We start from the raw sequence: 14444 nt of genomic DNA on the forward strand, positions 1-14444 counted from the left end.
GTATGTCATGAGCCCCTAGGTTGATCATAAATAAAGAATACAGCACGCTAAAGGATGTAATATAAATATGATGTCTCTGTTAGATTGATACTTCTGCAGAAAGGAGTGAAACATGAAAGTCTGCAGACGTTGTAATTGTAGGGAACATCCGTCCTAGACCCCTCCACCCCCTCTGCTTAACAAGGACAGGATTCCAAAGCTCAGGTCTGAAATATTGGGAATGGCCTTGAAGAAGAGCTCAAGCCCAAAATGTCAGTAATACATCTTTACTTCCTATAGATGCTATGAGACTGGCTGAGTTCCTCCAGCATCTCTGCGGAAGAAGGACTCAGGCCCAGAACGTCAGTGATATATCTTCACCTCCTGTGGATACTGAGACCGGCTGAGTTCCTCCAGCATCTCTGTTTTTGATACTTCTGAGGTAAACTCCATTGGCTAAAACAGAGTGGAATCGTAATCCTCTGAAACATGCCCAACATTCCACAGTGACTTTCATGAGGATGAGACTTGAATTATATCTGGCCTATCCTAGCCCAAGGAAGCCCGAGTGCTTCACAGCCAATGAACTGTCACTTCTGTTTTCAGTAAAATGATGCAGCAGGATTCCACCACCTGCAAAATCAGGCCAACCAGAAGCTGGGTCTTGACCAGAAATGCCTCCAATTCCTCTCCCCGCACAAATGCTGCTCGACCCACTGATTTCCTCTGGAAGTTTGTTTTTGGCCCAGATTTCAGCGTCTGCAGGTTCTCAGGATACTGTGAAACCATGACAATGTTTATTTGTTTCTGAGAGTGACACTCTGGTCTAATTGTGCTATTTGAAAATTGGCCACTGCAGTTTACATTGGCGAGTGCTCTGTGCGATTAGTTGTAGAGGATTGTGTGACATTAGAACATTAGGATGGGCATTACCGAGATGCAAATTAATTTTTCTATCTGGCACCTGACATGAGATTGGATTTTATTAAAATTTGAACTCATGGGAGCGATGACCTGGGTGAGTCCACTAATTGTGAGTGAGACAGAGATGGAAGGAAATCAAAATTGCAATTACTTCTGGAGATTGGCATGGAGGTCAGTGAGGCATGTCTCCTGGTGGGAGAAAACATTTTATATAAATTTTAATTTAGATTTTACAGCACGGTAACAAGCCCTTTTTGCCCATGAGCCCGTACCATCCAATTACACCCAATTGACCTTCCCACGATATTTCTTTTTGAAGGATGGGAGGAAACTGAAGCATCCAGAGGAAACACGCAGATACAGGGAGAACCTACAAACTCCTTACAGAGAGAGCTGGATTCGAACCACACTGGCGCTATAACAGATGCCGTAACAGCATTGCACTAACTGCTATGCTAGCCATGCAACCCCTGAAGTGGTTCTAGGTGGTTGAGCAGAGGGTTTTGGCTGGACAAGTGAGAGCCAGAGCATTGAGGGGTGTGGAGACAGGGGCCAGGGATGGCCATTGAGGGAATGGAGCAGAGAGATGGAGGAGGTAGGAATGTAGACTACAGGACAGGCCCTTCAGCTCATGTCTCCTGTGCTGATCATGTACTAGATTAAACAGTCTCTTCTGGATGTACAACATGTATAGTTCTCCATTTCCTGCATACTTGAGTGTCTATCTAGAAGTCTCTTCAGATATACAGCAGGGTAACAAGCCATTTCTGCCCACGAGCCCCTGCCGTCCAATTACACCCAATTAACCTACAACCCCGGGTACGTTTTGAACAGAGGAAGGAAACTGGAGCACCCAGAGGAAACCCACACAGACACAGGGGAAAAATGCAAACTCCTTACCTGAATAAAGCCTGTTGTACAGTCTTTTGAGTTTTGTGCTTGCTTGTTGCTACCTCAGCGTACCACATGTTGTATCAACATGTATTATCCCCGGCAGCCTGTTCCAAACACCCAGCACTCTGTGTAAATAAAAAAACCTATAAATCTATAAAATACATCCTAAAGTGTTCAGGAAGCAAAATCTTCACTGTCTAGTGAAACCAGCAGGAGGAAGATACAGCCATTGGTCTGGAAATGATAAGCCAGGTACCAGTATTTTCCTCCAGAGGGCAGCAGGTTCCCATGAAATGCCAGCACAGGTTGCAGTTGAAGTCGACCTTTTGGAAAGCACTCCTTTCAACACAGTTAATTTAGACACAGCCATCTCTCACAAACAAGCCAGAGATGTTGACAGGATCATTTGTTTTTGGAATGTCAACTTCCTCCCTATACTTCCTCGTGATTTCCCACTTCATTTGATGGAGGCTCAGTTAAATTTTCTATCCAAGTAGTGGCCTCTTTCCATGGTGCTGGTGACCTGGAGGATGGAGAGGATCGAACTTAAAATTCAGATGCCTGAACTGGCTGCCAGGATCAGAGGGAGGGAAGGACAAGGTTGGGTCTGGAGATTTATATTGGCAGATATTGTTGCTCTTCATAGACCACAGCTCATCCTTCAACACCATTATTCCCTCAGTGCTGGTCCACAAGCTCCAAACCCTGGGCCTCTGAACTTCCTTCTGCAACTGGACATACCCATGACTGTGTGGCCATGCACAATTCTACAGTTACCTAGTAATTTGCTGATGACACCACAGTTATCGGCAGATTCACAAACGAAAATGAGGAAGTGTACAAGAGGGAGATAAATCAGCTCATTGAGGGGTGTCACAACAACAACCTTGCACTTAACATTAGCAACACCAAGGAGATTATTGTGGACTTCAGGAGGAAATCAGAACACAAACCAGACTTTATTGAGGGGTCAGCAATGGAGAGGGTCAAGAACTTCGAATTCCTGGGTGTTAACATCTCCGAGCATCTGTCCTGGAGCCTCCAGTGGCTATTCTCTGTGAGGTGTCTGAGGAGGTTCAATATGTCACCGAAGACTATCGTAAACATCTGCAGGTGTACCGTGGAGAGCATTCTGGCTGGTTGCATCACTGCCTGGTATGGAGATGCCTTTGCTCAGGGCAGGAAAAAACTCGAGAGGGTTGTTAACCTGCCCTGCGACATCACAGGTGCCAGACTTCACTCCATCGAGGACATCTACATGAGGCAGTGTCTTAAGAAAGCAGCCTTTATCCTCAAGGACCCTTACCACCCAAACCATGCCCTCTTCACTCTGCTACCATCGGGAAAGAGGGATAGGAGCCTGAAGGTGTTGTAAGGATGTTTATATAAATGTCTGCTGCAAAACTACAAATTTTGTGATTTGTTCAAGACAATAAATTCTGATTCTGATTCTGAGTTTTCTGGTTGGTTGAGACTCTCTTTTACAATGCCTAAATAACATACCTGTATTAAGAATAAAGAGTTTAAAAGACAAAAATACGATACTGTACTTAGACTGAACAAACTTCACGCATGAATATATAAACCATGAAGGATTTTATTTTATTTTTCAGTCACATGATGGGGAAGATGGGGCTCAGTAATGCAGGCATGAACACTCCTCTGTAATTTGTTAACCATAACCAAGGCCTCCTCCTTGAATGGCCTCTGTGAGTTGGCCCCTCTCTCTCAACTTTACTGCCTCATTGATACAGGCCTATGGATGGCGCATGACTCAGGCAGGACTGGCCGGGCAGATAACGAATGGTTGACAGAGGAGATACAGCAAAATCTCCAAAAGGAGGTTTTCATCACAGCACCCGAACTGCTTATGTTAAGGTAATCTCATTAGACTGTTGAAGGGCTTTGAACTGACTCCAACTGTGGTTGTAAATGAAACCCCTGTAAGCACATTTGAAGATGATTTATAAATCTTGCTTTGTCTCTGTGATACATTAATAATGAAAGCGTTGTCTGCTCTCAACATCCGCGCTTTAAGAATATTTGCTCATTTATGCCATTGTAAGGGGTGGCATGGTGCAGCAGTCTATTGCTCCCGCAGGGCTCAAGACAGCTACCATCATCACGGTATCCAAGACGGTGACAATAACAGGCCTCAATAACTACCATCCTGTGGCACTAGTCTCCACCATTATGAAATGCTTCAAGTGTCTGGTGATGGAATGGATCAAAGCACACCTCACAGGAAAGTTGGATCCACTTCAATTTGCCTGTAGAGGAAAATGTTTCACAGATGATGCTGCAGCCTTGTCACTTCATTCCGTCCTGGCCCACCTGGAGAACAACGCCTCATATGCCAAGCTGCTGTTCATCGGCTTCAGCTCAGCTTTTAATACAATCATCCCCAGGAGTCTGCTGAAGAAGATACCCTTGCTGGGGCTCAACACTGGATTCTGGATTTCCTTAACGCTCAGTCTGCCTGGGTCAGTTGAACACTGTCATGTGGAGCACTGGCACTTCTCAGGGCTGTGGGCTCAGCCCCCTGCTGTTCACACCACTGACCCATGACGGCATCACCAGATCCAACTCCAATAGAGTCATCAAGTTTGCAGATGACATAACAGTTAATGGCCTCATCAACAACAACGATGTGTCTCACTACAGAGAAGAGGTGGACAAACTCGTGATCTGGTGGGAGAGTAACAAACAGAGTCTCAACATGGACAGGATGAAGGAGCTGATTTTAGACTTCAGGAGGACCAGGAACAACCACTCTCCACTATACATCATAATACTGTAGTAGAGAGAGTGGAGAAAACCAAGTTACTTGAACTTCACTTAACTTGTGACCTACCATAGTCGCACATCATCTTTGCATTTGTCATGAAGGTGCAACAGTGACTGCACTTCCCAAGAAGACTGAAGCAGGCAAAGCTTCCAGCCATCATTACAGTATGTAAATCTTCGAGAGCATCCTGGCCTGTTGCACTACATAGAAATGGCTTGGAGGTCAATCCACAGGACCATAAGAGTGGGAGAGAGAGGATCACTGGGGCCTCCCACCCCACCTTCGATGTGATCTACCAGGATCGTTGTCTGAAGAGGGCACACAAAATCATTGAGGACCCCTTCCACCCTGCGCACAGCATCTTTCGGCTGCTCCCATCGGGGAAGAGATCCAGGAGGATCAAAGCCAGCACCACCAGACTGAGGAACAGCTTCTTTCCACGGGCAGTGAGAACGACCAAAGGAACTGCTCTCACTCACCATCCAAGACTCTCATATTCAAGAAACAATATTTATTTGTATATAGGAATACTTGTCCTATGTATTGTTTGTCTGTAAGTGAGTTATATCAGGTTGTGTGTCTAAGTGTTTTGCGCTGAGGACCAGAGAACACTGTTTCGTCAGGTTGTACTAGTGCAATCAGATGACAATAAACTTGACTTAACTTGCAAATGTTAAACTCCACCTCCTTGTTGGGCCAACGAAGGAGGGAAATCTGAATGGGAACTTCAAGCAGAACCACACAGAGCAGCTGTTGGTCTCAGAGTCTGACCGATATCAAGCAAAATAAATGTGAAAATGTCAGAAATACTCGGAATATAAGGCAGCGCATGCAGGTAAGAGGAGTTCATTCGTCCAAATTAGTTGGAAATCAAGCATGCCTTAATGTACAGGGGCAGACAGTTTCGGAAGAGAGAATTGGACTGAGAGGACGAGAAACTTCTTCCCTCTAATGGAGAGAATTGTGTGTGAGGATATTGGATAGAGGACATTGCAGTGAATGAGTGAAGGTGCTCCTTTCCACTTTTAGGTATTCTGTACTGGCATTGCTGCCTGCACTGAAGCAGTGACATTAATAAGATGATGGAGTTCACAGCTGGAGTGGGAAGAGTGAAGATCTGTTGACTACTGAAACAGACTTGAAAGGCAGAGTGGCCAAAATATTTTAAAAATATATTTTTAAGGAAGTGAGATTCTGCTTAACTCAAGGGTCACCACATCAATACACATTTAGTGCCTGACATTGGTACAAGCCATGGAACTGCACTGTGGGAGGGGCAGTACTGAAGGGGGGGGGGGATAACACTGTGAGAGGGGCAGTACTGAGGGGGGGGGAAAGGGTAGTGCAGAAGTAAGATGGAGAATGATAAATGATTTAAACAGCTGAAATTGGATTTGGATCGAAAGGAGGTTTTGTTTGTGTGGTGTGGGAGTACTCAAGTAGACATCTTGTTTAGAAGAAGTCCGCTGCTTGTAAGTAAAGCTCTTTTGTCTCCAACTATGCATTTCCAGCAATTAGCTGGCAGTTTGCCAGGGTGGATTTACTCCACCATGGAACTACTATCTTTCCCCTAATTTGCTCGTTAAAAATTGAACGTCGGTGACTCCACCACCGGTTCATCACTGATTAGCTCGGCGGTCGGGTGTTGATGACGTTTCAGAGACATCGTGAAGGTCTGGGAGCTCCGCCTTCACCTTCAAAGAGTTTGGGAGACTTTGGCGGATTGCCTGACAACCAGTTCACGAAGCATCAGGGGATTTCTGTTCATCGCTCTGCTATCTCATCTTCCAGATAAAGGACTCACGTCTCGGACTCTTGTCTTAATATGGGGAATACAGGAGGGTGTACTCTGAGGAGGACCGAGATAGCATGACTTAGATAGACATTAGTCTTCCCCTCTCCTGTGGTGGACTAATGTTTTATACAGTGGTTTAGTTTGTTTGTTTTTGTAAATATGCCAGTCCCGTCTTCCAAAAGACCTGGGCCTTACAGGAGTCGCACTGGGCCAGCGATTTCAGCAACTCCTGTGACCAGGAATCACTGGAAGACGAGAATGGGGTCATGATACTTGTTCCCAACTATCACAGTTGAAAAATGCACAAAGGCATTGGGGGAGGGGAGTGATGATACCCCGGCCATTACAACGAGTGTGAAAATAGAGGGGAGATTCATGATTTGCCTACGAAACACGAATGTGGTGGGCCTCGTCATGAGTTGAGATGATTCATGGACTTACCATCCATCTGCCACTTCAGTGGCTTGCTTGAGACTATGTGTTCACGGAGATTAGGAGTGAACGAGGGTGCAGCCCCTACTCACATGCTTGAAGGGATGGCTCCTCAAGTTCTGGCTGCATTTCAACCCCAAGCTCCTGATCTTTGTGCACCTGGTACATTGGAAGGAGAGTCGGTCGAGGGTTGTCTTGTCGGTGTGGCCAGGACGGCCAAATATGGGTCCAGGCAGTGGGCAGTTGAGGGTTTAGCTTGGGCTGACTGCCTGCCTGCCTCTCTTCTGAGGATACCTGTGGGCCTGTGTCTCCCTGGAGAAGGAACACTTGGTGCTCAAGGGCAGTTTGGAGCATCTTCAGGAACGGTCAGATCCCCAAGGGTTTGACAGTATCGATGGAGATAATCACGTTTCAGTTTGTAACTTATGTTTTGTGTGAATAGCCTGAACTGTGGACTGATGTAGTTCTGGTAACTTTTGGATGATGATTAATAAAGGGGTGGAGTTGATTTACCACCAAAATCTGAAGGAATGTCACAAATAACAGCACAATTTTTTGAACGACTGGCCAAGTGAAAATATTTTTTTATTTTTTCCTTTTCTTTTCATTTTATATTTATCATTGTTTTCTTTCCTCCTCCTGTGTGGTACTTACACCTCTATTGATGTAAGTCTGTTTTAGGTACATTTCATTACATCTTTATCTTTTACTTATATGCACGAGAATAAACTATTTTTTCATGTTTTATTTTTGATTTTTGAAGACTTGATTCAATTCAGACAACAATACACTTTCTTTCAACACATGTATAGCATAGAGAGTCTGTTTTCCCTTCCCCCCATACCCCAATACAATGGAGAGTAAAGTTATATAAATTAGACAAATACAAATAAAACACAAATTCCGTCAAGGCCAATGACCCTTGGGAAAAACTACCCCCCCGGTACCTAAATAAATGGGGATGGGGGTGGGGGGGTGAAGGACAAGAAGACAAGAGCACGCCACCTCTACCATATCCCATTTCCTAGATCCTAATAATTTCCCTGCTGGGACGGGTTGTTTCATTTCCTTTATCCCAAAGGGGTAAAATTATATCTGTGTACCAGTGTGTTTCAGATAAGGTCGCCAAATCCCAACGTTTCCTCCTTAAATTGTACATGATTTTCTCCAGGGGAACACAGCTTTGTACTTCTGTATTCCTATGTTTAGCTGGGAGTCGGACTTCCACGTGACTGCTATACATTTCCTGGCTATCAACAAGGTGACCATCTTTTCAATCATTCATACATTCGCGAGAATAGCCGAGTTTTCAATGGCTGGTCAACGTGGTGAAAAAAAATTTAAGATGGTAAAATGAACATGAGGAAATTTCTAGAACTAGCAGGCAGGAGCGAGGTCTAGGTGCCACAGGACTCGCAGCACCAGGTCCAGGAGCAGCTGCTACCCCTCCACCATCAGACTCCCCAACGACAAACTCAATCGGAGACTCATTTAAGGACAATTCCTTGTGCACTTTATTGATTTATTTCTCCCTGTTTTGCACAGGCAGGTTATTTAAACTTCTTTATTTGTTTTTACTTGAATGTATCTTATTGAGTAAATTTTTTTTGCACTACCAATAAGTGGTCATTCTGGCTCACCTGCAGGAGGAAGAGTCTTGGGGTTGTGTGTGATGTACTCTGACAGTAAATCTGATCTTTGACCTTGGTGGTGGGGTGGGGGGGGGGGTGCGCAAGCAGAGACTTTCATTGCACCTTGCATTCACATGTACCACATTTTTCATACATTCATGGCTGGTCAACCTGGTTAAAAGAAAATGAATAAGAGGAATTTTCCAGAGCTGGCAGGGATGAGGTTCAAAGCTGCCATTGTCCGTGGACACTGCTCCACAGGGTGAAACGACAAGAACTCTTGTTTTGCTACTTTTATCAGAATTACTGTAACCAGATTTCAGCCTTCAGTCACCTCTCCTGAACAACAAATGTAACAATTGAGTAAAACAAAAAAGTCTGCAGACACCATGGTTGAAGTAGGAACCCAACGCTGGAGAAACTTAACAGGTCCAAAGATAAATCTGCAGAACCCACATTTCGGGCTTGAGCCCTTCATCAAAGTCTGAGCAAAAGGAGCCTGCCTACATTTTGTTTGTACATTGATGAAGGGCTGAAGCCCAAAACATTGGCTATCTATCTCTCTTTATCTTTGCTATATAAATGCTTGACCTGGTGAGTTTCTCCAGCATGGTGTTTTTACCAAATGTAACAATGTTGGATCTGCACCAATCAGCATTTCAAAATGTGAATGCTGCAAGATACTTAGCCTCAAATAAAAACACAACCTCTGTTTCAGAAGGATCTTTGACCTGGAAAAGAAATCTTGTTTTTCCCTTCACACATGCGACCTGACCTGCTGAGTATTTCCAGCATTTGCTGCGCTATTTCCTTGTGAGTTTCGGTAGGTTGACATTGCTAATATTGTAGTAAGTTGAGTGAAATCAGGCAATGAGCAACTGTTGCACCCTGAACAACAAAGATTTTGCTTCCTGAACACTTTTGGGTATCTTGGATTTTGGGCTGTTGATCACAAAAATCATTTTTAAATTTTCCTGTCACGTTCTGTTTTTAGATATAACCTATTTTTGTGATTTCCTGTAATATTTTAAGTCTACTTCAAGCCATACAAAACCACGAAGTGCAACATGTCATTGAAAATTCATTTTCTGCATTGGCACTTGGACATCTTCTCCACTGATCTCGGTGCAGTCAGCGACCAAAACAGTGAAAGGTTTCACCAGGACACTGTGACCGTGGAAAAGCGGTATCAGGGCAACTGGAATCCATCAATGCTGGCTGACTATTGTTGGACACTGACACAAGAGGAATCAGACGTTGAGTACAAACGAAAATCAGCGGCAAAACATTTTTAGGTCACTTGAACTAGCACAATGTTTTAGCATCATTATGTGATTAAACAGGCTAAATTCAATAAATTTTAATGTTTCTCCAACTTCCTAAGTGATTCAGCAAATCTGAAATTATATTTGTGTTCAGCTTGAAGTTGTCTATCATAATCCCCAATTTATTTTGTGGAAGCAAATCTTTTGAAAAAAATTGTGGTCCAGTGCTGAAACAAATGGGTTAATGGCACAGGTAGAAAAAAAGATAGGGGAATTAAGCTATTATAACCAAGAGACAACTTTAGTTTGAGAAATGATGCAATTCCTGGTCAGTTCTACACTCAGAAGGGCTATGGGACGGGTAGATAATTGTATTAATCAAAATCTCCCTCTTCCTCCCTGAAGAAACAAACGTCAAGCATCTCACACCTGCTGAGAGCTGACACATAGAGAAATTGGCACAGCTGGGCTGTACTGTGTCTCTCAGATCCACAATTCCAGGTGAACTCAAAGCCCATCCACCTGACTGTCTGTCTATAGATTTGTACTGAGTGATAACTGCGCATCAGGGAAATGACATTACAACATTTTTCCATCTGCTGTTCAGGATGTTACCCTCAATAAACCAGCAATTGATTTAATTATTGTCAGCTTCGATTACGAAGAGCTAGCATTACTGACATTCAGACTGAGACAGGAACCCATTGCACTCTCAGAGTTATTGGTACTGAGTGTAGGGGATATGATGGTTGTCACAAAGAAAAGAAATATCATCCGAAGATAGATATAATCTTAATCCCCAGGTTAACAACTGCATTTTTTTCTGTAGCACTTTTAATGTTTAAAACAGTGAGTCCTTTATCCAGAAGGATATAAACAGAGTGGAGAGAGTGCAGAGAAGGTTTACCAGAATGTTGCCTGGGTTTAAGCATCTGGAGTATGGGGAGAGATTGGACAGATTGGGTCTTTATTCTTTGGAGCGTAAAAGGTTGAGAGGGGATTTGATAGAAGTATTTAAGATTATGAAAGGGATAGACAGAATGGATGTGGATAGACTATTTCCGTTAAGAGGAGGAAAGATTAAAACAAGAGGACATGAGTTAAGAATTAAGGGGCAGAGGTTTAGAGGTAACATGAGGGGGAAGTTCTTTACTCAGAGAGTGGTAGCCGTGTGGAATGATCTTCCGGGAGAAATAATGGCGGCGGAGTCAATTGTATTATTTAAGAAAAGGTTGGACAGGTATATGGATGAGAAGAAGATGGAGGGTTATGGGCATTGTGCAGGGAGGTGGGACTAGAAAGGGGTGTTTGGTTCGGTGCGGACTAGAAGGGCCTAATGGCCTGTTTCCGTGCTGTAATTGTTATATGTTATATGTTATATGATGGTACCAGTTAGGAGTAGGTATTGGGTCACTGAACCCCTTGATCCTGCTCTACTATTTGAAAGCTAATTATTACAGTTGCTACTCCTACAGGAACAGTTGCTACCCCTCCACCATCAGACTCTGAAACAACAGACTCAATCAGAGTAAAAACTCAGTACTGGAGAAATTCAGCAGGTCAGGCAGCAAAGATACATAACCAACGTTTCGGGCTTGAGCCCTTCATCAGGGTATGAGCAAAATGGAGGCATGCATCTGAAACAAAATGGTGGAGGGGAGAGCTACTGATGGGGAGGAGGGAGAGAGATTCCCACAGAACTCCCTTTGGAGAGCAAAAGTAATCTTCTTCAGGGTGGGCATCCTTCAAAGAGAATTTGCAGGGTTTTGCAGTAGATAAGAAAGTCTGCAGACACTGCGATTTGAAATAAAAGCACAATGCTGGAGAAACTCAGCAAGTCAGACAGCATACCTTATATAGCAGAGATAAAGATACATAACTAACGTTTCAAAATGTTGGTTATGTATCTTTACCTTTCCTATATCAAATCTTACCTGCTGGGTTTCACCAGCATCATGTTTTTACTTCAGATCACGGTGACTGCAAACTCAATTAGAGACTCATTTAAAGACATAACATAACATAACATAACAATTACAGCACGGAAACAGGCCATTAGGCCCTTCTAGTCCGCACCGAACCAAACACCCCTTTCTAGTCCCACCTCCCTGCACAATGCCCATAACCCTCCATCTTCTTCTCATCCATATACCTGTCCAACCTTTTCTTAAATAATACAATTGACTCCGCCGCCACTATTTATCCCGGAAGATCATTCCACACGGCTACCATTCTCTGAGTAAAGAAGTTCCCCCTCATGTTACCTCTAAACCTCTGCCCCTTAATTCTTAACTCATGTCCTCTTGTTTTAATCTTTCCTCCTCTTAACGGAAATAGTCTATCTACATCCACTCTGTCTATCCCTTTCATAATCTTAAATACTTCTATCAAATCCCCTCTCAACCTTCTACGCTCCAAAGAATAAAGACCTAATCTGTCCAATCTCTCCCTATACTCTAGATGCTTAAACCCAGGTAACATTCTGGTAAACCTTCTCTGCACTCTCTCCACTCTGTTTATATCCTTCCTATAATTAGGCGACCAGAACTGCACACAGAACTCCAAATTAGGCCGCACCAACGTCTTATACAATCTCAACATCACCTCCCAACTCCTATATTCCATGCAATGATTGATAAAGGCCAACATACTAAAAGCCTTCTTCACCACCCTATTCACGTGAGTTTCTACCTTCAGGGAACGATGTACCATTACTCCTAAATCTTTCTGCTCTTTTGTATTCCTCAATGCTCTCCCATTTACCACGTATGTCCTATTCTGATTCTTCTTACCAAAATGAAGCACCTCACACTTATCAGCATTAAATTCCATCTGCCATTTTTCAGCCCACTTTTCTAAGCAGCCCATATCCCTCTGCAATCCTTGAAAACCTTCTTCATTATCCACTATTACTTTACACATGATTTATTATTGAAAAATATTTATTTTCAGTATTTCAGAGTCAATTTTGTTTACATTTCTTTCTGTTTACATTTCTCTCTTTTTCATAAGTATCTTCTCTTGAGCAGAAATTCTGCCTGGCCCACAGGTTGTCTGTGATGTCATGTATGTGCTCTGACAATAGATCTGAACCTTGATCTTGCTTGAAACCTCTGCTCTGCAGTCCTGCTTAACTCCTTCTTCCTTATCAAATATCTATCTGTCCAGAACTAAAATTGAGTAGCAATTCATAAACACGGACAATGGACCCGATGGAGCCAAATTCTTACTTCCTGCAGGCAAACTGATTTGCAAGATGCACCAGCCATGATAACATACATTCAGTTACAGTATGCAAATAAACATAAGAACATCAGAAATAGGAGCAGGAGTCGGCCATCCGGCCTGTCGAGCCTGCTCCACCATTCATGAGATCATGGGTAATCTGATGATTGGCTCCACCTACCTGCCTTTTCCCCATATCCCTTAATTCCCCAATTCTGTAGAAATCTATCCCACCTTGCCTTAAATATTTAAGACAGTAAACCGGATTAAAAGTATGACGTTCAGTGAGATAAATATTCACAGTTGCAATTAGTGCAAAAAAAAGAGGGTAATATCTTAATAGTGCAGGCAGATTTTTGGTGATCCCAGATAGGGTTAGAGTGATATTGGGAGCTTCAAGAGTCTGATAGCTGTTAGATAAGAACTGTTCTCCAGTACGACTGCAGACCTGCCTGAAGGTCAATGAGAAGAGGTAGTTTGAAGGGGGTATCCTTTATGAAGTTGGCTGCCTTCTTGAGTCAGTGCCTTACTTAGATGTCTTCAATGGATGGGAAGTTGGTGCCCATGATGAACTTGGCAAGGTTTGTTAATTTCTGCAACCTTCTGTTTTCTTGGGCACTCAGTTACCAAACCAGTCCGTATACTTTCCACAGAGCACCAGTAGACATTTGATAGAATATTCGATGATATGCCAAATCTTTTTTTTGAATATTTTATTTATATTTTCACACACGCTTGTATACAGTGTCATGCCAACAATGGCAGTTTACATTCAAATATACATATATTCATTTTCTTTATGACTATGTATACAAGCCCCCCTCCCCCCACATATAAAACAAGATGACTCACTCACACTTCGACCAACAACCACAAAACGTTAACAACAGGAAAATAAAAAACAAGGGGTAGGGATCATCGCAGATCAATGGGCGGTCTCTGGGGCGATATTCATTCCTGACTTTCCTTGATCAGGATCAGTGCGAGGGAGAGGAAACCGTAGTAAGAAACGGGGAAACCAATCACCGCCATGCACCTATGTAGAGCATGTATGGCTGCCAGATCTTACAAAAGGTACTGTATTTGTTTCTCAGGCTATAAGTTATTTTCTCCTGGGGAACACAGCTCTGCATTTCCCTGTTCCATCGTTCAAAACTAAGACTAGAGTCAGACTTCCAAGTTTCTGCAATGCACCTCCTGGCCACTGTCAATGTGATTAACACAAATTGAATTTGAAATTTGGACAGCTTCATTGTAAGCTTTATGTCCATTATATTTCCCAGCAGGAACAACTTTGGATCTTGTGGGAATCGTTTGATGATGATTTTCTCCAGAACTTGGCCAAGATGTACCCAAAAGGGCCTCACCTTGTGTGTGACCAGGTTGCGAGCATGAATGTCCCGGTTGCAACACCACATCAGAAGCATTGGTCCGAGAGTTCTGGTTTTGATCTGTTTATTTTCTGTGGTGTTAGATACAGCTGGTGCAAAAAATTATACTGGACCAGCCTG

Source organism: Narcine bancroftii, chromosome 2 (genome assembly GCF_036971445.1).
Source record: "Narcine bancroftii isolate sNarBan1 chromosome 2, sNarBan1.hap1, whole genome shotgun sequence".
NCBI classification, from domain to species: Eukaryota; Metazoa; Chordata; class Chondrichthyes; order Torpediniformes; family Narcinidae; genus Narcine; species Narcine bancroftii.